The sequence below is a fragment of the Podarcis erhardii genome (genome assembly GCF_964252035.2).
Source record: "Podarcis erhardii genome assembly, chromosome: 15".
Taxonomy (NCBI): Eukaryota; Metazoa; Chordata; class Lepidosauria; order Squamata; family Lacertidae; genus Podarcis; species Podarcis erhardii.
In genome coordinates, this window is record NC_138505.1 from 19451254 (window position 1) to 19473566 (window position 22313).

Sequence of the window (22313 nt, forward strand, 5' to 3'; positions counted from 1 at the left end):
TCAACCTAAGAAGGCAGCCCATCCAGGAGAAGGAAAACTCTGATCCAACCTTCACTGCCTTGTGAGAAAAGATTCGGGAGTAAACCCTGAGGAAAAATCCACACCCTCATCCAGCAATGGTGCATTGCAATTGCTACAAAAGGCAGGAAAAAATATTTAGGGGTCCCACAAGACTCTCAGTGATTTTGAAGCAGTCCATGGGGGGAAAACATTTGGGAGCCACTAATTGAGATTACTCTCCCCCCCCCCCACCACATTATAATAACATGCTACTCATACAGTTATAGTTTAAGCTCAAAAAGTCTAGCTGATCCAACTGTTATAAACTCTCCAGGTCCTTTGAACCATGCTTCTGTTTTCACTACTGTACATATAATGGACTCTCCTCTAAAAACCAGAACAGAAGCTAAACCTGAATCCACTACTTAACACATAGTCAATAAATTGAAGGAAGAACTTAAAGATTTTATTCTTTCTTAATCAATGAACTGGAGACCTTTCTGAATGAAGTCTTAGTGGAGGACTCAGTGAATGTAGTAAGAGAGGCCATATTAGAATTAAATATGTACATCTTAAAAGGTCAAGAGAGGCATCAAAATTTAGTCTCCAGACAGAAATAAAGAAACCTGAAGACACCCACAAACAATCAGGCAACGACAGTAAAAAAATATGCAGGACGTTATTACAAAAGAACAGAATTGAGAGGTTTAGAAATTAGGAAGATAGCATATGCAAGGCAATATACTAACCAAAAATTCTATGAGCACACTACTAAAAATTCTAGCTTTTCAACAAGTTCACAAGGACACGATGGAGAGCAACAATACTGAACAGAGACAGTGGGAGAAAATTTGCAAGCATTCCTTTCAGATTAGATGTTCAATCAGATATTCAGATCAGAACAGCAGATATTATGCAAACGAACAAGTATTTAAATGAAGTGAAACTAAATGCTCTAGAAAGGAATCAACGAAAGTATTTAACAGAACCAATATTGGATGGAGATACTACGAAAGCCTTAACAAAATTAAAGCTTTATAATCCAGTTCTATAAATCCAGGTTTTATAATCCAGTTCTATAAAACATTTAAAGAGCAACTGAGCCCTAAACTAAAATTATTCAGTTCTATACTGCAAGGAGACCCAATTCTTACTGAATGGAAGAAACCTGGGAAATTTCCTATCCAAGAAGACTAATGCAGGCTCATAGCTCTCATAAACCAAGATGCTAAAATCTTTAGCAATATTTTAGCAGGTGGATTAGCATTATTAACACCTTTGATAATAGATAAAGACCGAATATGCCTTATTAGACACAAATACATGGCTGACCCAATTATATGGCTGATATAGTTCATAATACCAAAAGAATGAAGAACTAATCTCTATTGCTTCATCGGATTCCACCAAGGTGTTTGACAAGTTGAGCTGGGATTTCTTGTACACCTTGCTGGGGAAAATGCATTAATGGTCTGAAAACACGTTTAGGCCAAGCTAAGGTTAGGTTAAATGGATGGGACACACCTTGGTTCCGGAGGGGGGCATGAAACAGGGTTGCCCCCTTTTCACCACTGCTTTTCTTTCTCGCCATGGTAAAAAGGTAAAGGTAAAGGTAAAGGTACAGGCCCCTGACAGTTAAGTCCAGTCGCAGACGACTCTGGGGTTGTGGCGCTCATCTCGTTTTACTGGCCGAGGGAGCCAGCATACAGCTTCCGGGTCATGTGGCCAGCATGACTAAGCCGCTTCTGGCGAACCAGAGCAGCCCATGGAAACACCGTTTACCTTCCCGCCAGAGCAGTACCTATTTATCTACTTGCCCTTTTTTGGCGTGCTTTCGAACTGCTAGGTTGGCAGGAGCAGGGACCGAGCAATGGGAGCTCACCCCGTCGCGGGGATTCGAACCACCGACCTTCTGATCGGCAAGCCCTAGGCTCGTGGTTTAGACCACAACGCCATGGTACCAATAGCTAATTAAAAAATGGTAAAATGGCTCAGTACAGGAAATAAAGTCTGCTGCACCGGCACATAAAACAAACCTCTTTGTGGACAATGTAGCCTTGCTGGTCAATCCCAGGACCTCCCTATTTTCCAGGGACAGTCCCAGATTTACAGAAGCCGTCCTGGTTTCTGATTTGATCCTGGAACGTCCCGCTTTTCCCTAGGACGTCCCTATTTTCATCAGATAAACGTTGAAGGGTATGGAATTCTAAAACCTCTTTACCAACTGCTCTTGAGGAAATTACAGAGTGATGGGAATGGAAATCCATGATTATTTTTTAGAAAAGGGAAATGATGTACACCAGTCTCTCCCCCTCATAACAATTACATTTTATAGCATCAATCTAAAGTCAAACTTTGTCCTAAATAAATAGAGTAGCTCAGGAACACTTGAGAGTATCGAATTTAACATGGTGCCATGATGCAGCACAATAACTTCGGCCCACTATAAATAATGTTAACACTTGTTACAACCCACTTGGATTTCCTTGGAACGAGACGCTTTTAATTTAAAAAATGTGCAGCAGCACTTCTACTCCTGACACACCATCCAATTGTTCCTCCAAATATACTGAACACTTGCTAATTTACAAATCTAAACCAAAAATCTCGCACCAACCATTTCACCAATTCTTATTCCCTTTTGTCACTGTCCCATTTGTTTTAGAACAAAATATTTGTAAGTTAAACTAGGGAACAGCCGTTTAAAGGCTAGAAACAAAAAGGACTAGGAACAGTCGGGAATTTATATAAAGATATGGCACCTCTCTCACAAGTATGCAACTAAAAGGAAAGTTGGGAAACGCAGACTGTACAATTTTATGCCCAATTCTACAATTTTATCTGAAGCCACCAGGGTGAACCAGAGCAAATCCTAAATACTGTTCTCAGGAACGGCTATCAAACATACATAAGCTCCTATGTGATTCAATGATAAGTGGCCTTAGCTCCTTAAAATCAATATGGCAAAGAGACCTGGATTGCAACACAGAAATGTAGGACTGGCAAAAAATAATAATAATAATCAGAGGAAATGGCTATTCAACTCAGTGTCAGCAAACACAGGAGAAAATAGTATTAATTTTTTAACACAAGATAGCACTATGGGCTGTTTGAGAGGCTGCCTACAAATGGGGTCCTACAATCCTAGTTAATGGAGTCACAAGAAAGGTTCGGTTTTTTTAGGAAGCTAATTATGAGCAAGTCCCATTACAGGCCAGGAAGTATCTTGTGAGCCCAAAACTGCATTGTTAAACTTGTTTCTTGATTATTTAAAAGAACTCATGTTTAAAGACTTATTACTCCTCTTTGTGACAGCTAGCCAGGCAAATTCTAGCTCAGCTTTAGGAAACAACAAATTTAACACTGGAGGCTTGGCTGGAAAAAGGTATGAACATTGCTCTCGTGGAAAAACTGTCAAAGCAGCTTAACGCTCTAAAAAAAATATGCAAATGTCAAAAGATTGTTTTGAGGAAACATGGTATATGTTTATTTCATACATTAGGAAAGTTGACACAACGACAAAACCACCAGCAACTCACGGTACTCAATGGAGCAAGATGCTAAAATGAGAACAACAATATTCAACCATCACAACCGGTCATGATCCAATACACACTTATATGGATCTTGTATAACATGGAATCACTTGGAGGGAAAGGGGGAATTGGAGAAATGACCTTGTGTTCATTTATACTTTTGTAATTATTATGAAAACGGCAAAAATGTTGACTATGAAAAAGTGTTCCCATGCTCAAATACTGCCAGTGCAGTGCAGATAGAGTGGTTGTGGATACAGACATGGTCTTGCTTATTCTCAAGCTCAACAGCTGTGCATCTCCCAACCATTTTCTTCCTTCTAAGATGATGCCAGGAGCAACTCCAGGATTTTTTAGGAGTTGCGGGGGGTGGGGGGAGAGAGACGGGACACTTGTGTTAGACCCCCTGCCACAAAGGTGTCCCCCTGTTCCTGAGGTTTGCAAGACTCTGGGACTTACTCTGTTTCCTTTTTTCTCTCTACCCACAATGCCATGGAACACTTCAACTCTAGATCATAAGAGGGTGAGGATGAAGATGGCTTTCTAAAGCCACTCAGTGCCAGAGTGTTTTCTAGGCCCAGAACAGGCATCAGTGATGGGATGCCCCGGGGGGGGGGGCTTTTCTTCTGCCCAAAATGCTATATGGGCAGCCTTTGCCAACAGCTGTGCTGGCTGGGATTGATGGCAGCTGTAGTCAAAAACATCAGGAGGGTACCAGTAGCGAAGGCTGTTATATGGAGCTCCCCACAGACAGAGATACCCCCTAACCATGGGGATAGCTGAGGTGGCCACCTCAGATGGTGTGCTTGAGGGTTGTGGCCGCAAAGTGTGTCACAATGGGAGACAAGCAGATCTGTTTTTTTAAAAAATATTTTTTACTGAGATTCAGCACACGCACAGAATATATACAGAATAAAACCGTACCGTATTCAGGACTCAAAAACATCTGTCCCCCTTCCTTCCCAGCATGCCCTCTCTCTCTCCCTCCTCTCACTTCCCCAGAGAGTTTAATGCCATCAGCACATTCTAAGCAGATTCACAATACTTGGCTGCAGCAGACTCAGGAAAGAAATCTAATGCATATACAGTGGTACCTCGGGTTACATACGCTTCAGGTTACATACGCTTCAGGTGACAGAGTCCGCCAACCCATAAATAGTACCTCGGGTTAAGAACTGTGCTTCAGGATGAGAACAGAAATTGTGCTCCGGCGGCATGGCAGCAGCAGGAGGCCCCATTAGTTAAAGTGGTGCTTCAGGTTAAGAACAGTTTCAGGTTAAGAACAGACCTCCGGAACGAATTAAGTACTTAACCCGAGGTACCACTGTACCTAAAAGAGCCAAGTAGATTTGTATTGGGTTGGAGGAATTGGTCTATTGCTGCCTTGAGTATTCACATATTAAATCAAGCAATGAAGTTCTGACGCTGGGTGCACTTTGTGGGGAAGAGGTTCTTTCAAGCAATTCTCATTCACATGACCCACAATGCACAGAGCAAGTCCATGCACTGAGGAAGGGTGACGCATGCAGCTGCACATACTAAGATCTGCATGCACATAACAAGTGCTTCTTTCTCCATCACTCTGTCTGTCTGTCTGTCTCTCTCTCTCTCTCTCTCTCTCCCTCTCTCTCTCCCTCCCTCTCTCTCTCTCTCTCTCTCTCTCTCACACACACACACACACACACACACACATATCCTGGAAATGCAACCTGGAAATGCAAAGTCACCAAGAGATCAGTAGATTCACATTAGGGTCAGCAATCAGCTCAGCATCGCTGGGCATCTGCTGAGGTCCACAGCCCAGCAAGGGTCTCGCTGTTGACCTTTGCTGCTGCTGCTGCTCCTCCTCACAGCACCCTGGAGAACCACTGCCAATCAATGGGAACAATGCTGAACTAGAAGGATCAAGTTGTCTAACCTGGTAGAAGGCATCTTCTGATGTCCCAGTTTAAATCAGCCCTTTATTTAGAATCATGAGGACTGGAAACTTTCCTTTCGGCAGCTGAGCACTTGCTCTGCATACAAACTGTCCCAGACCCAATCCGTGGCATATCCTGCGTGAAACCCTGGAGAGATGCTGCCAGTGTTATAAGAAAACAGGAAGCTGCTTTATACCGATTCAGTCTGTTGACCCATCTGTATTGTCTAAACAAGCTGGTTTCACTCTTCTTCAAGGTTTTAGGCAGGAAGGCTTTCCCTGTCCTCATTGCAGATACCAAGGATTGAACCAGGGACCAGTGATTTTTTTTCTTCAGCCGGAGCGCACCGGAGCCCAGTTACAGCACCTCTCAGGTGGGTGCCATTTCCAGCCAGCACTCCCTTTACACGCTTGCCTTTACCTACTTCTGAGAAGCCCAAAACAAACATTTCAAGCCAAAACAGAAGTTGGCCAGCATGTGCAAATCTATACTTTTATTAGATCTTCATTGGCTCCCAATGTTTCTGACCACAATTCAAAGTGTTGGTGGTGACTGTTAAAGCCCTAAACGGCCTCGGTCCTGTATACCTGAAGGAGCGTCTCCATAGGCGCCGACTCCATGGGGCCTGAGGGGGCCCGAGCCCCCTCAAAAATTCGTTTGGGGGGGCAGAGCCCCCCCAATAATTTAAGAAAATTATTAGTTATATTATGCTTTGTAAAATCACAAAATTATGTTGGTATTTTTTATTTTCCTTGTTTGACGATAGTTACCTTTTAAAATACATTCAGTAATGAGTTAAAACAAAGCCACTCCCGATCTAGAGAGGGGGTGGGGTTGCGGGCTCTCGACCCATCAACAATCTCGCGGGGCTCCCGCGAGAAGCGGGGATTCCCCCTAGCTCATTAATATTCACCACCCACGGCGGCAGCCAATCGGCTGCCGCAAAGGGCAGGCCCTCACAGGTTCACTTAAGGTCGGGGCAGCCCGGGGCTCGCCCCTTTCGTTCCCCCAGCAGCAGCGGTTTGGAGGTCTTGGGCCCCCCCAATATTTTTTATAAGTCGGTATGGGCCCCCGCCCCCCCAATATTTTTTATAAGTCGGCGCCCCTGAGCGTCTCCACCCCCATTGTTCAGCCTGGACACTGAGGTCCAGCTCTGAGGGCCTTCTGGCGGTTCCCTCACTGTGAGAAGTGAGGTTACAGGGAACCAGACAGAGGGCCTTCTCGGTAGTGGCGCCCGCCCTGTGGAACGCCCTCCCTTCAGATGTGAAGTAAATAAGCACCTATCTTCTCTTTAAAAGACATCTGAAGGCAGCCCTGTTTAGGGAAGTTTTTAATATTTAATGCTGTATTGTTTTTAACACTCGACTGGAAGCTGTCCAGAGTGGCTGGGGAAACTCAGCCAGATGGGCGGGGTATAAATAAATAATTATCATCATCATCATCATCATCATCATCATCATCTATGGCTCCACCCAGCTCCTAGCTGCTCCTAGGTACAACTGGTCAAGCTACAGGGCAGGGCCAATTTGTATTTCCTTTTCTTCAATCGGTCTCCCGTGTAGCAGTGGCCGGCTTCAAACTTTCCAGCCAGGCCTTTCCTGTTGCACGTGTGTGTGTGTGTGTTTGTGCGAGGGCCCTTCCGAGCTGCCGTAGCTGTCCGCCTGAATCTAAGAGAATGAGGGAGGCAGGGGCGCATTTATTTTACCTGCACCAGAACCAGGGATGACCCCCCTCCCCAACCAGCTAATGAGGCAGCTTGCTGTAGATTTTAGCACCTCTGTGGGCAGTGAATCAAACTGGCATCTGTTTGGGGCTGCTCCGAATCGCCCAGCAAGTCACTGTAAGAATTTAGTGGTGGATTGTGGCCTCTATTTTTCTTGGGGAAAAGCACTGCCAGGGACCTTCTGCATTCAATGCATGTACTCAACCCCTGAGGAACGACTCTCCTAAGCTAGATGGACCAATGATCTGACTCAGGTAAGGCATCTTCCTGTTCCCCAAGAGACCCTAGAGCAGGCATGGATTTAAAAGGTAAAGGACCCCTGGACAGTTAAGTCCAGTCAAAGGCGAGTATGGGGTTGCGGCGCTCATCTTGCTTTCAAGCCGAGGGAGCCGGCGTTTGTCCACAGACAGCTTTCTGGGTCATGTGGCCAGCAGGACTAAACTGCTTCTGGCACAACGGAACACCGTGATGGAAACCAGAGTGCACAGAAACACAATTACCTTCCCACCACAGCGGTACCTATTTATGTACTTGCACTGATGTGCTTTTGAACTACAGGACAGAAAACAGAGGAAGATGGAAAGGAATTTCTGAAACAGTTAATTGAAGTGGAATACAAAAAGGGAGGCGTGAGGAAGTCAATGAAACAAGTGAATGAAAGCTAAGTTTGAAAATATTGGAAGTGTTTTTAATTGTTCTTGCTTTGTTTTGTTAATTCAATGTTCTATGTAGTGTTTCTGTTTTTGTTTTTGTATTGTATTATATTGATTTGTTTAATTCTTTTTTTTCTTTTTGTAATCTTTAAACTCTTAATAAATATTATTTTTTTTTAAAAAAATGATGTGCTTTTGAACTGCTAGGTTGTCAGGAGCTGGGACCAGGTGCGGGATAGCCTCTCAGGTGCCCAGAGCAACGCGTGCGCCCTGCAGCTGGGGGCAGAGCGAGCCGCCATGGCGGACATTTAATGTGCCACCTGCCTGCGACTCCCAACCCTTCCCCAAGCTGTCAAAACGAAGGGGAGAAGGGGGAATGCTGCCAGCAAAGCAGTGCAGCTCACTCCCTATACCCCGACGACTCAGGGTAGGGGGTAGGCTTGGGAGTCACAGGCGGGCAAATTGCCAAATGTCAGCCCCCTCAGTGAGGGCACCTGGAGCGGTCTGGGCCCCCCCTTGCCCCTGGCTGGGACAGAGCAACGGGAGCTTGCTCCGTCATGGGGATTTGAACCACTGACCTTCCAATCGGCAAGCCCCAAAGGCTCAGTGGTTTCGACCACAGTGCCACCCGCATTTGTATACTCAAACACACAGAGGACGGCATTCCACGCCAGTCCTCCTCAGAGTAGACCCACTGAAGTTATTGGACACAACTCGTTTCAATGGGCAGGGCTCTGCTGAACACAACCCGTAGCATCCTGGAGGGAGGGTATATAAGAGTGCATGTCCTCAGACTTACATGTGTGGCACCAATCCACAACTACACACAGAGAGACCAGGAACTGTAGAGGCACAGATCTAAAGGAGCCACAGGTAAAAATCAAGACTCCCAAGTAGACACATAAACATCCTCACCCTCTCGGAGATGAGGAGAAAGAGTTAAAAGCCCTAGTCACAGAAGCATCAGCTCCTACAGGTGGCTAAGTGGTTTTGCCACTGCAACCCTGATCCATTTGCCAATGGGAACGAATCCTTTCCCTTCCCCTACATTCAAGTGGGGTGGGGTGGAGGGAGAGGAGAAAGCTACCTTATGCCTATATTACAAGCCACCCTTTCTCCCCTCCCCCTGCCAGGCCAGCTGGCTACAAGCAGTGGGGAAGGGGGGCATGTGCCGAGTGGGTTGATTTAAACAGAGCAGGCAAGCGGAGAGTTGGGCGTTTTGCAAAGGGCAAGGGACTAAGACAATAGCAAGCATCCTAAGGTACCCCCAAGGGGTGTCCACCACAGAGAGCCAGCTGGAGCGAGACAAAGCTGGGATGGCAGAAAGCCCTCCGAAGACACACAAAGAGGAAAGGAGCCAGCAGAACAGGATTTCTCTCTTCTCAGCCCCCTCACCCCTATTTCATTGCTGGGGGGCATCCAGTCATGGATAGGGCTTTTGGAGATGCACTGTAATAACACAAGCCAAGCTGGTGGCGACTACCAAGATCCCTGCCAAAGCCACAATGGAAGGCTCAGGACAAGGCATGTCTACATTAACAATCTGACTCAGTGACACATACACAAACCCTCCAATCTCCAAAGCTTCACCCAGCAAGCAGGATAGGTAAAGGTAAAGGGACCCCTGACCATTAGGTCCAGTCGCAGACCACAGACCACTCTGGGGTTGCGGCGCCCATCTCACTTTATTGGCCAAGGGAGCTGGCGTACAGCTTCCGGGTCATGTGGCCAGCATGACTAAGCCACTTCTGGCGAACCAGAGCAGCACACGGAAACACTGTTTACCTTCCCGCCGGAGTGGTACCTATTTATCTACTTGTACTTCATGCTTTTGAACTGCTAGGTGGGCAGGAGCAGGGACCGAGCAACAGGAGCTCACCCCGTCGAGGGATTCGAACCGCCGATCTTCTGATCGGCAAGCCCTAGGCTCTGTGGTTTAACACAAATAAATGTGAAGAAGCAACTTTGTGAACAGATGAGTTGGACCTCATAGTGGAACCCCAATGCCAGTGGCTGCCCCAATTTGTCTGTTTACTTAATGCAATGGATCTCCTAATCTGTGCTAGCATATGCCATGCAATTGGAACCATATGAAAGGTCACATTTATCAAACGGCTGCAAACTGTCACGGTGCTGGCTGGGGCTCATGGGAAGCTGTAAGCCAAAAGGAACTTGGTTGGCAAAGGCTGATCTATGGGCTGCTGATGTCACCGGTGCCGACTCATTCCTTTGGCTTGGCCGTGGGTTTAGTATTTTTAGCCAGGACGTACCAGAGCTGAGCTCCAAGGCATATGAGAAAGAAAAGTGCTTTGGAACATGTGCAAAATGCATTTTGTGGAGTCTTCTCGTTTTCTCAGTTATGTACATAAGACGAGCCCTGCTGAATCAGGCCACAGGGGGCCCACCTAGTCCAACATCCTGTTCTCACAGTGGCCAACCAGATGCTCCGATGAGAAGCCCCTGAGCAAGACCTGAAGAAAGCAGTAGCAGCTCTCCCTGGGATTCGCCCACCACTGTGGCATTAGCCCCTCCTCGCTTGTTTACGCACCCATTTCTCAAACAAATGTTGAAGAATTCGCATTTCGCAGTGGAATAGCCGAATCCTAGCATTTAGAGTCTGCCACCATCAGAATAAAAATGTTGAACCCCATCGTTTCTCTTGCTGCTTTTGCCACCCTTCAGCCTTTTACAAGATCCTGGAATGCCTTCCCCCTTCAGAGCAAGTTCACGCACAGCGATCGTAAAGCCAAGTGCCATCTGCATGTCTCAAAGAGCCATCGCAGGTCAAACACTGCAGAGTATGCTTCTATATCACCTCAACACACAAGGCTAGTTCTCAGCGGCTGGTCACCAAGGGAGGAGACACTCAACAGTCTATGCGCAACTGTAAATCAGCTTTAAAATCCACTGCAAGAATGCTGGGGCAAGGGGGGAGAAGAACATGTTCTAAAAAGGTTCCCAATCACTACTACTTTCAGAAGAAGAAAGCAAAAATGAGGAAATCATTTTATAAAAAATGAGAAACTTGTTCCGTGTTGGAGTCAATTCATTAGGGAGGGAAGAAAGCATCTATGTACCATGTATATGTTTACACGCCACAGAAGATTATGTATGAATGTGAATATATAATATACACACAGACTATATTTGTGCATCTCAGTAAGCCACGTTCCTGGCTTATTGTGGTAAGCCATAAGTGAACAGCATTCTCTTGCTTGCTGCCCAATTGCTCCTTCCCCGGCGCAAGCAGGAGAACCAACCAGGAAGGATTGGTTTCCTCTTACATTCAAACTGGGGGTCGTGGTTGGTTGCTCCCTAACAAGCCATGATCAGCAAGCCAACAAACCGTGTGAGTTCCGGTTGGGCAGCAACAACAAACCACGATCGTTGGATCAGGTGCAAGAGGAAATGGAGGCTGCCTGGTTTATTTACCATGTCTGAGCCAGCAAAGCAGCAGCAATCAGGTGGCATGCCTCACGAGCAAGTTACCATTCCACAGCAAACCAGAATAAGCTAGAAACTCATGGCTCATGATGTGCTAAAGCAGCCGTGCAGAGGGGGGAGGGGAGCAAACAGACTGACAGACACAAGATCCTTTCTTCAGATTTTTACTAGTTTAACTGACACAGAGAATCCTGGAAATGAGAGTTTGGTGAGTGGGCCAACCAGGTGGAAAAGACCAAGTGGGCTCCAGTTTTAATAGCTGTGCTACACCCTGCTGAAATGTCCTCTTCCACATTATTATTATTATTATTATTATTATTATTATTATTAATTATTATTATTAACATTCTACACCCATAGATCTCAGGGTGGTTCACAACATAAGATTACAATTTACTATTGTACTACTAACCTATTAAATATCCAGGAGCCCCATTCCCTTTTAATTTTATTTGTACAGTATATAAATATATTTGTAGGCTGCTATATCATAAAAAAATTCAAAGCCATTTACAGCAATAAATGCATAAAACCACAATTCAAAAACAAGGAACACCCTCAATCTTGCTCCTCATTGACCCATGTGGTGGTGGTGGGGCCACAGACCCATCCTCAGCTGATACACCACAGGATATAAGAACAGCCCCTCTCTCAATTCGGGCCCCCCACTTCTCTTGCAGTCAGCACTGCGCATACACACCTGACACACTGCACCAGGGTGCTACTGTTTACACGTTTCCATGCCTTCTCCTTTGCTTGCCAGGCCATAATTCAACAGATGCTGCACTCTGCACCCACCATGGAGGCCCCTCGTGTGGAGCTGCAGCCTTGTGACCATCACCCACACCCCTTTAGTGGGAGAGGAGCCCCATTTCAAAGTGCTCTCAATCTCGGGTCTCATCTGTGCATGGGTCGTGACAGCAAGGGAGATCACATTGCAACCACTGGGACCTAATGTGAAGCATCTTTGGACTCTGCCTCCGGACCACAACTCCCAGAAATCAGTAGCAGCAGGGGCAAGGGAGCAGCCATCCAGGACATGTACGGTAGTTTTAGGGCTCTGTTTTCATTCTCTGGGCTGCTGCTTCTTGTTACCCCAGGAACATAGGTGGTCGTTTGCCCTAGGAGTGGAAGCAAGAAGCACACAGCACACCCTGATGGAGCCCCAATGCTATAATACGCCCAAGACCAGGGGAAGGAGATGTAATTGACCCATAGGGACAGGGAGGCAAAGACCAGGCAAATGGCTGCATTGCAACTGGAGGCAACAAAGGGAAGTTCAGGGTTCAAATCCCCACTTGCCATGAAGCTCACTAGGTGATCTTGGGCCATTCACAGCCTCTTAACCTATCTCACAGAGCTGTTGCAGGGATTAACTGAGGGCGGCAGCAGCAAACCATGGACTCCTTGGAGGAAAATGTGGAATATAAACACAATGCATAAGCTCTTCTGCTTACCTGCTTTAGAAAGCTAGAGGCGCCAGTCAGATGGAGATGTCAGTTGCCAGCCTGGCATCCAGAGATCTCCATATGGCTGCAACTGGCCCAAAACACACCTGGGGGATTTCTAGCACTGGCCGTCTGTGCGTTGCTGGGGACACTACGTCACCCATTGGCATTCTGGGCCTGGTGACTGCGAGGTCCATGTAGCATCGCGGTTTGTACACATCCAACTAGTCAGCTCAGGAACGCTCCCCTGTGTGTCCACAGGTGGCCCCAGTCCCCATGGGGACACCAGCCAAGGTGGCTCTGTATTTTGGTGCAATGTCTCCCCATTCTGCTGGGCTGTGGCCAGCACAGCCAGCATTTCCCTCCCCCCGGGCAGTTTCTCCATGTGCCATATTTATGCCAGCTTGATTTATGTGCTCAGGATTGTTCCCTCAAGTGCTGGTGGCATCCTATGGGAAATGGGGGCTGTGCTAAGGCCATGCCAGCAGGCCTCAGGCAATCCAACTCGGTGGGACAGCAGCTACTCCTACAATTGGCTCAGGTCCCCATCCCTCCCTGACACTTTCTGGACGACTCTGAACAAGCTATCATATCTTACCCCAATCCATTTCCAGCCTAAACATAAGCACCGACATCCCACTAAGGGGGACATCTAAGCAGAGGCTAAATAATCGAGGGAACATGTACACAACAATCCTAATTGTGTTCCAAATAAAATGTTATTTACTAGCAATTTACTGTACTTTTCTGTGTATAAGACTATATTATTTTATTCAAAAATCATGCGAAAAATTGGGTCATCTTATACATTTATACATGGGTAGTGAATAGGCTGGACGTTTGATTGGTTGCTGCAGCGGCTGTTAGTGGCTCTTGGGGGTGTTATTGGTTACTGCGTCAATGGGTGGTGTTGATTGGCTGACGCTGCGGCAATTGGGTGGGCGATCGGCAGCAACTGCAATTTTTTGCAATCCCCCCTTAAAAAAGCTCAGCAACCCTGGGTCACCCCCCCCCTAAAAAAGCTCAACAACTCTGTGCCATCTCCCCCCCATTTTCTGAAATTTGAGTCCCCCAAAATAGGGGGTGTCTTATCCGTGGGGGCATCTTATAGACGGAAAAGTGCGGTAAGTGTGTTTAGCAGGGCAGCACTGGATTCCAGTGAATACACTATGAAAGTAAGGTCCAATGCAGCAGCTAAGCAGGTGGCAATCTAATCACCCCCCTTCAAAGAGTGAAAGCATAGTTGCCCCCCATTTCTGACATTCAGAAGCAAACGTTGCTGCTTACGCAACCAAGAGCAATATTCACACACAAGAGGGGAATAGGAAGAGGCCAGAGGAGGGGACTCCAAGGTTTGCATTAAGTACCAAAAGAAAACATTATAGACAAAGAATATTGATAGTTTTCGAAGGGGAATGGAATATCCTGGAAAGGGGCATGGGTGACTGGCACAGAACACTCAACACTGCAATGTTTCGTTGCAGCCTGCATGCTAATAGCTTTTTAAAGGATTCCAGCCCGATCCTATTTAAGTTGACTAAAAGTAAGCCACGTGGTTCAATGGGATTTACTCTTAAGCACATATCCATAGGCATGCAAGCACCCTTTAAAATCTTTAACATTAGGGCAGGATGGTGCCCTAAATAAAAATTCTAAAAGGCTCAGTACCGAAAGGTTATACAGAGAATATGATTATTAATAGAAGACTGATGGAAGGAACTAATTATACGTTCATTCCCTCTAAGAGCAAAATCAAGTGGTAGAGGACCTCAGTATGGAAGTGAAATGGGACCACTCAAAAACAGGCCAGTGGTTTCTGCATACTTGGGGGGCCTTCCTAGTATTTCAAACTATTTACTGTACTGGCCTGAATATAAGCCGCACCCGCAAATAAGCCACATCTTTAAAATTGATGGGGGGGGAGTAAAGAAAAACAATACCCTGACTGCTTCCGGGGGGGGGGGGGAGCCACATTGCTTTGCCGGTGGCATAAGGTCACGAGTATAAGGCACACTTTAACATTTCGAGGTCGGAATTTGGGGGGGAAAGTGTGGCTTATATTCAGGCCAATATGGTAAGTGCAAAAATTGCAAGAATTTTAAAAAAACTTCCAAATACCAGCCTGACAATGAACTTCCAGGCCAAAAAAGAAAGAACTAGTAGAAAGTGCCCGGTGCTGCTTGGGAAATGAAAAAAATGTTGATATTTATATTTATAAATAATAATGTAATGTGTTAGTTTCTAGGGCTGTGCACTGCCACCTTGACCTGCCCCAGCGGGGAATCCTGCCCCACATCAATCTGGGAGCAAGGCTCATGTTTACTTGAAGAGTTTTTAAAACCATGTGGTCAGAAGGGGGAAGATGATGCTGTTTCTTCCTACCATCGCCTTGATGATGTTCCTGAGAGAGGGACAATTGTTCAATCCAGCTGGGAGCATGCAGGGGACCAGCAGGCCCGCATCCTTGCTGGGTACATGCTACAGCTCTGTGCCACTCATGCCCCAGCAGTTGTTGCTGGCGCTGCCACCACCTCCCAGCTCATGACTGCCACTTACGGAGCTGCCACAGCACTGTAGCCACCCACCTGTGCCAGACCCACCCCACTCATCATCGCCCCCTGCCCCCCCAAAAAAATCATATTCTGCTCCAGCCATCCCCACGGGGGCTATAACCAACAGACCCCAGGCACTGAGCCAACACAGGGGTGGTAGACGGTTCTCCTCTTCCCCCAGCCCCCTGGTCCTGGGGTTAGGTCTCCTCCGCCCACTGTTTGACCTCTGCGGTCTCAACCTTCCTTTATTTCAGTTCCGATGGGATCTGCTTCGATGGCACATTCCCTGAGGCTAACGTACTAGCAAAGCTTAACCCTGCAACCAGAGGGATTGCACCCTCTAATCACCAGTGGCTGAGCAAAGAGCTCGGCCCTGCTCAGTTTGACAGCACGTGTGTGTTCCCCTGCTGGGGACAAGTATGTCCCATCCTGCTCTTTGCAGAAACTGCCTCCCCTTCTTCCCACCCAGTTCCCCACCTGCTGAGAACCCTTGACTGCTCCCAACCTGGATCTGCTCAAATTGGCATGATCTGGTTCAACTTTGCCATACTAGCTTCCTGCCAAATTTGGTTAAAATCAGCTTGGAACAGTTAAGTCCGCCATCTTGATTCAAAATGGCATCCAACAGTATCCAAACATAAGAGATTATGCATCCTTAATCTCAGAAACCATCACACCAAATTTGGTGATACCTTCCTAGGTGTCCAAAGCAGTGCAGTTTGGATCAGTTTGGCTGGCCTTCTGATTCCAAATGGCATCTAACAGTACCCAACTGGATGATGATATCTTCCTAGGTGTCCGAATCAGTGTAGTTTGGAAGGCTCTGGTGTGCCATCCTTGATTCAAAAAATGGTGTCTGGGGTTCTAAACATAGACCAAAGCCTGCTCCTCCATCTCAGGAACCTTCCTGTCAAAGGGGAGAATGATGTATTCAGAGGTTTCCAAATTGGCACAGTTTGGAACATTTCAATTCAAAATGGCGTTCCATGGTATCCAAACATAAGACCAAAAAATGGCTGCTCCACCTCAGGAAACATCATGCCAAGTTTGGCAACAATATCTCAAGAGGCATCCAAATGCATAGAGAGCAGACAGACAGGCAACTCAAAATGTATTTCAAAATATATAGTAGAAGAAGATGCTGAGATAGCACTTAAGGGAGGGAGGGAATAATCACCACCACTGACTGGTCTGCAAGGCCAGAAAAGGCCTACAAGGCTCATGTTTCTGGCTGGTTGAAGCTCTCAACATGAACAAGATTCTTAGGGACTGTTAAATTTTGCTGAAAGTCCCACTTGTTATCTAATAGTGCTAAATAAACAGCTGATTCTTTCTTATATGCAACAACATAGTCCAAAATCCTCATCCTTTTTTAAAAAAAAAAAACAAAACAAGCCAAGAAGGACTATGAAAGATTGCTATGAGGGGATAAACACGAAAGCCCCAGGTTTAAAATTCTGATTCAGGTATATTAAGCCCCCCCCCTCCAACACGTATTTGGCATTCCCCCATCTCTCAATGAATTTTCACTGATTTTTCCGTGTTTCCAGGTGTAATCCTAAACATATTTACCAAGACATAAAGCTCAATGAACACAATTAGCCTTACTTCCAAGTAAACATACATAAAGATTGGTTTTGTAAGAAGCAAGAGAAATGGGTTTTTTTGGGGGGGAGAAGGGGGAATTACATAAATTGCAGCATCAAATTTTGAATAGTGATTGCATTTTAAGTTATATCACTCAAAAGCTGACTTCTTGTTATTGCTGGCATCAGTCTGTCTGGTACTGGGGGGAAACCTACCCTCCCTTCCAATAATGTTTTTATTTTTTGCAGTGCCATGAATTTATCCTTCCAAAGAATGTAAGGCATCTTGGGGGAGGGGGTGGAACCTCAAAGAGAAGGAAATAAGCCTTACAGTAAGAACACTGTTGATATCATTGCAGTGTAGCCTTCTTATGAGTTGGGGCTAGATCAGATCACCTTAAAAAGCAAATTTGGGGTACCAGCAAATGGCATCATAACGGGAAGGCACCAAACCTGAACCATGGCAAGGGTGGTGGAGATAATTTGGATTTTCTGCCTCAGGCACCAAACCCAAATTCTGTATTTCCACAGCCTCTCCCTACTGTAACTGACAGAACAATTGCCTCCGTTCTAAAACAAACACCTACCTGGCCTCTAAGGTCAAAGCTTTGCCTTATATCTAACCCCACAATAATCCCCTGCCCACGTGGCCCTGGGGTGGGGTGAGGGAAAGAGGTTTTTTTAAACACCTTTGTAGGCCAAAGTGGCTTCTTCTCTTTGATCCTCCTGAAAACGCAGCAGCAGCAGCTTGGAGCAGCCCCAGCACGTTGTGAAGAGGGCATTTCTTGGCAAAACAAAAACCAACAAATTACTACATACGAGGAACACACAGGTAGGATCAGGAATCAGCCCAGAGGTTGCAATCGAGAAATGGCAGGCACAGGCCGAGCATAAGGATGAAGAGATCCCCCGCAACTCCTGCCAATAGGAGCATGGAGCCACTAAGCGGTTGCCCACCAAGCCTCGACGTCAGCCAGGCCTCCGCGCCCTCCATACACACACAAAACCACTCTTTCGAGTGTCCATACACACACAAAACCATACACACACAAAACCATACACACACAAAACCACTCTTTCGAGTGTCCATACACACACAAAACCACTCTTTCGAGTGTCCATACACACACAAAACCATACACACACAAAACCATACACACACAAAACCACTCTTTCGAGCGCCATGCCTTGGGGTGGTTTAATCTGCCACGCGATAGAAGCAGCTAGTTCTCTGAGCAAGTGCAGAGTGCCCCCACCACGGACTTTCAACTGCAGCGCATTAGGTGGTGCGGTTATATGCCAGGGATGGGAGGCTTCCAGCAGCAGAAGCCTCCATTCCCAGGGAGATGATCCCTTTTTTCGTTTGAAAGGGCGAATCACAGCCCAGGATCTGCTCCATGCTGCTGCTGCGGGGCGCGGGAGAGACCACGTTAGGAGAGGAGCGGTCTCGCTGCCGCCCGCTTCCCTTTCTCTGTCTAAAACAAGGGCCATCTGGCCAGGCGAGCGGGGGATGGGGCTGAGCCAGGCCGGCTGTCCGTCCATCCCGGAGCGCGCACGCCCTCCGCCCCAGGGCTTGGACGGCGGCGCCCGCACGCTGCGCTACCTCCAACATCGCCTTCCCTCCCCGGGCTCAGCGGCCCCAAAGCGGCCGCCGGCCTCGCCACAGGTCTCCGAGGAGAGCGGCCGCACAGCCCGGGCGGGCCTTGGGCTCGCCAAGCGCGGCGCTTCTGGCCAGCCAGGTGCCGCACCGGAGAGCTGCGCCCCCGGATCGCGCCTCCTTTTGCCGCCAGGGCCCCGCTTGGTTGCCCGGCAGGATCCCACTGCCCTCGATGCGGAGACAATAAACAGCCCCTCCTCCTCCTCCTCCTCCTCGCGGTTGCGGCTCACCGACCTCCTCCACCTCCTCCGGCAGGCGCCCGGCGTCTCCGTCGGCTCAAGGCGCGCCCGGTGCGCGCATCGCCGTCCCCCGTCCGCTTCTCCAGCGTCAGCATCACAGGTGGCGCCGGGGCGAACCCAGGCGGGCGAGCAGTGGGCAGCCTCTTCCTCCTCGCCGCCACCACCGCCGCCTCCACCCGTCGATGGAGGAGCAGCAGCAGCACCACCAGCGGCCCCGGCTGCGGAATCGGCTGCCCAGCCCCGGCTTGGCTTGCCGAAAAGCCCCCGCCTTCAGCCCCGATGCTGGATCAGTCATTGGGCGCCTTCCCCGCCATTCACGCGCAGCCGCTGGGGGAGCCCGATGCGCACGAGGTCCCTGCTGTCGGGGGTGGGTGGCGAGGAAGGGGACGCGACGCTTCCAGGGAGCGGGGCCGGCTCTGAGCTCAGCCAGGGAAGGGGTGGGTCTTGTCCCAAAGGAAGACGCATTTTCCTCCTCGGGGGCAGCCCTGAAGTCGCGCAAGACCGACCAGGGCCTTCTCAAGGCGCGCGCTTTGCGCCTAACTGTGAGGGTCGTCTAGTGGATGAAGATGTGAAAGATTCTGCGCATGTGACATCGGAGATGCTAAAGTATGGTCAAAAGAGAGGTCTCCCCACCCTTGGGTAGGGGGCTGCAATGCGAATTCTGCTTTGCTTCCAGTGTTGGAGGCAGGAATGCTTCATAGACTCAGAACTGTAGAGTTGGAAGGGACCCCAAGGTTCATCTAGTCCAACCCCCTGCAAGGCAGGAATCTCAGCTAAAGCATCCATGACAGGTGGCCATCCAGCCTCTGCTTAAAAACCTCCCAAGGAGAGTCCACCACCTTCTGCTGAAGACTGTTCCACTGTCAAACAGCTCTTACTGTAAGAAAGTTCTTCCTGATGTTTAGTTGGAATCTAGCCCAAATCACCCAGCAGCTGCAAGTGGAATCTCCAACTAAACCTCCAGAAAAAAGAAAAAGAAGAGTTTGGACTTGATATCCCGCCTTTCACTCCCCTTAAGGAGTCTCAAAGTGGCTAACAATCTCCTTTCCCTTCCTCCCCCACAACAAACACTCTGTAAGGTGAGTGAGGCTGAGAGACTTCAGAGAAGTGTGCCTAGCCCAAAATCACCCAGCAGCTGCAAGTGGAGGAGCGGGGAATCAAACCCAGTTCCCCAGATTACAAGTCCACTGCTCTTAACCACTACACCACGCTGGCAAGCTTGCTCCATCTTACATGTTACAGCCCTTTAGATACTTCAAGTTGGGTATCATATCTCCTCTCACTCTCTTTTCCAGGCTAAACATACCCACTTCCTTCAACCGTTCCTCATAAGGCTTGGCTTCTGAAGACTAATTGCTGGAAATCACATTCCTGTATATAGGACAACATCTGGAAAGCGGCAGGTTCCCCATTCCTGCTGTGGAGCCACTGCCAATCACCCCCAGAGTAGGCAATACTAAGCTAGATTTGCCAGTGACCTGACTCTATAAGACATTGGTAGTGGTGGACCTTGCGGTCTGATATTTCAGCAGTGCCCTGTGAAGCATTAAAATCCTCCCCCCAAGTGCCTCTTGTGCTCTATTCCACAAAATAGTTGCAGCGTCTATGGTGGCTCCCAAGGTTCTGCGTACGATCAAACCAGTCTTTCTCCCCTAAATCTGCTTCTGACATTGACCAGCTTTTTATGCTGTTATGAAGGGAAACCAAAGTGGATTAAGACCCAAAGGAAATAGTCTTTCTATTTCAGCCCCTAACTGTTCTGCGGAACATCACATGTGACTCTTGTTTCTGCAAATATGTCAGACATTTAAAGCATGTAGCTTCCCCACCCCCCAAATAATCATGGGAATTGTAGTTTACCCACAGGGCTACAATTCCCATACCCTGAACAGACTACAGTTCCCAGGATTCTTGGGGGGGGAAGTCATGTGCTTTAAATGGATTGTATGTACACAGCCGCATGTGCACATTTATGTTATCAATGCTTGTAAGTTAAATATTGATCCTGCAACCCACCACCTCTCTTTGCCTGTACCCCACAACATCCAAAGTGCCAGGGCAGCATCCTGTCCTTGCTCTAGATAGCTGGCTCCACATCAAACCCTACATCAAATCATGATGGATGTGGAAGGTTTTACTTCCTCACCAGCAGCAAAAGAAATATTTTAAAAGAAGGCACTTTTCATATTGTAAAAACTCGGGGCACATCCACACTTCCAGTTGCCCTGCCACTTTGCCTGTGAAAACCTGCAGTTTAGTGCTGAATAAGAACAAACAGCAACTGGGTTTTCCGTGAAATGACGTTTGTGCCGATTTAGCACTAAAGAGCAGTTTTTCCAAGGGAAAGCAGTGGAGCAAAAGCAAAACCACTCATACTTGTCTAGGCATGGGACAAGTGGAAGTGTTGACAAGCTCTCTGTGTAATTCCCTGGAATAAATAGAAAGGCAGAAAGCAGAAAGCAACACATAACGTATCTTTGGAACTCCTGTCCAGTGATGCTGAGAAGACAGCTAGCAGAAATAACTTTACAAAGAATTGAAGTGGAATTTACGTTTCTGTACATTTCAGTCACCCTCTGCTGCCAGAATGCTCTCCACTGCTTCAAATGTGATAAAATCCACAGAAGCTTGTGCCATTATAAATGGTTCTTAAGGTGCTGTAGGACTCTGTTTTAATCTTTCTCTTCTTCATCTACAACATTCACACTCGGGACAAAAGGAGGAGAAAAGCACAAGCCTGCTTTTTAGTGTGAGGTGTGAAAAACCCATCTTTGCTGAATTGATGGATGAGTACTAGCCACAATAGTGCAATATCCATGTTCCTAGACACAGGATTACTGATTTCTAGACACTGGGGACTAACAGCAAGGGATGTCTATTGCCTTAAGTTGGTGTCTTGTTAATGAGCATCCCTGGAGCTAGCTGCTCGGGAAGACAAGACGCTGAGCCGGGTGGGGGTGGGGCTGACCCATTCATTTTACCCAGCGGGAGGATTAAACTTCCTTTCTTGGTTTTGTTGGGAATCTATCTTTCAAGGTTTCATGATATGTTAAGCTTCTATCTTAACATGTTACTTTAAATGAATGTCTTAATCCCATGCTAGTTTGTTGTTACCCATCCATACTGGGACGAGTTTAACCCTCCCTCCCCTTTAAAGCTTCAGAAAGGGACTAGATTATCAGTTTTTGTCCCTTTCCTATACAGTATTGCAATTTTGTACCATGTCTTTGTTTTATTTATGGCTGGGCAAATTTACTACTTCAAAAAGCCAAAAGCAAACCCTGACTAATAAAATGAAGTGCTCAAAGTATATACAAAATCAGGCTTTTCCCCCATTCTAGAACTATCTATTCCACAAAGCAGCAATTTCAGCAAAAATCTGATGAAGACATAGTTCAACATAAACAATCCTATAGAGCAAGTAACGTCCTACTCCCCATTGGACATCTTTGCTAAGCTGTCACCCTGTGACGAAAGTGTGGATCTTTACTGAAACATATTATGCCAATTAAAAACCCTCCATACCCTTATATGTAATTGAGAGTTACCGTATTTT

General features: G+C 47.2%; 1 protein-coding gene across 1 annotated transcript in view; it reads right to left on the reverse strand.

The window, feature by feature from the left end:
- Positions 1-19028, reverse strand: part of SPTBN2 (spectrin beta, non-erythrocytic 2) — a 93336-nt gene extending 74308 nt beyond the window's left edge. Inside the window, exon 1 of the mRNA XM_081841678.1 lies at positions 18753-19028. The gene's annotated coding sequence lies outside the window, so the exon portion shown is untranslated. The remainder of the gene's footprint in view (positions 1-18752) is intronic.
- Positions 19029-22313: the final 3285 nt, after the last annotated feature.